The following is a 1,402-nucleotide window of genomic DNA, read 5'->3' on the forward strand; positions in this document are numbered from 1 at the left end:
ACAACTCTCTAGTTGGAAAGTATGTCAGAGTTCAAGTTAGTAAGCACAGAGTTGGGAATACTGCTTAGGAAATCGTTTGTGAGCTTCCATAATATTTCAGAAATTGCCCACAAGACTGTATTTAACATTCCCAAGAATATATTAGTGCAGTAAGCTAGTATCGCTATTTAATGGGTAGATCCAGACTTGATAACTTTTTGTTCTCAACAGGTTGAGTATAGAATCTGTGATATGTCTAATTCTTTTTAAATTTGCTTTTATTTTTATTTATATGTCTGTTTGTGTGTATAGTATGTGTGTGCTGGTGTTCACAAAAGCTAGAAGAAGGTGTCAAGTTCCCTGGAGCTAGAGTTACAGGTGATGGTTCTAAGTCACTCAGTATGGGTGCTGAGAATTAAACGTTGGTCTTCTTGAAGAACAGCAAGTGCTCTTAACTACTGAGCCGTATCTCCAGACTCATGATATATCTGGTTTCATTTGCTTCTTCCCAGCATTATAGCTTCTTTTCCGGTTTCTGCGGCAGGAGCAGCCATGAGCAGCAAAGTCTCACGGGACACCCTGTTCTAGGCGGTGCGGGAAGTCCTGCACGGGAGACAGTGCAAGCGCCAAAAGCTCCTGGAAACTGTGGAGTTGCAGATCAGCCTGAATAACTATGACTGTCAGAAGGACAAATGCTTCTCCGGCAGGGTCAGGCTTAAGTCCACTCCTCGCCCCAAGCTCTCGGTGTGCGTCCTGGAGGCACCAACAGCACTGTGATGAAGTCAAGGCCGTGGATAGCCCCAACTTGGACATCAAGGCACTTAAGAAGCTTAATAAGAACAAGAAGTTGGTCAAAAAGTATGATGCCCTTTTGGCCTCCGAGTCTCTGATCGAGCAGATCCCACGGATCCTGGGCCCAGGCTTGAACAAGGCCGGCAAGTTCCCCTCCCTGCTGACACACAGTGAAAACATGGTGGCCAAAGTGGATGAGGTGAAATCTACAATCAAGTTCCAGATGAAGAAGGTGCTGTGTCTGACTGTTGCTGTTGGCCACGTGAAGATGACCTATGATGAGCTGGTCTACAACATCCACCTGGGTATCAATTTCTTGGTGTCCTTGCTCAAGAAAAACTGGCAAAACATCTGGGCTTTGTACACCAAGAGCACCATGGGCAAGACCCAGCATCTGTATTAGGATGCTCCAATAAACTTCAGTGCTGCCGTTCAAAAAAAAACATTAAAAACAAACAAACAAACAAAAACAAAACAGCATTATAGTTGGAGTCTAGCTAAGGAAATTAAGGAAACACACTACAAGTAATTGATGAGGAGACAATGGCGATCTGGTGATGAGTGCCAGACAAGAAACAAGGAAGTAACCAGCAAGGGACTTTCCTGAACCCAAGGAACAAGGGATGAGGCA

The 1,402-nt window shown here is 44.5% G+C and overlaps 1 pseudogene; it reads left to right on the top strand.

The window, feature by feature from the left end:
• The first annotated feature begins 531 nt into the window (after positions 1-531).
• LOC114620689 lies at positions 532-1,174 on the top strand (annotated as a pseudogene).
• Positions 1,175-1,402: the final 228 nt, after the last annotated feature.

The sequence above is a fragment of the Grammomys surdaster genome, unplaced genomic scaffold, assembly GCF_004785775.1.
Source record: "Grammomys surdaster isolate TR1022 unplaced genomic scaffold, NIH_TR_1.0 170, whole genome shotgun sequence".
Lineage (NCBI taxonomy): Eukaryota > Metazoa > Chordata > Mammalia > Rodentia > Muridae > Grammomys > Grammomys surdaster.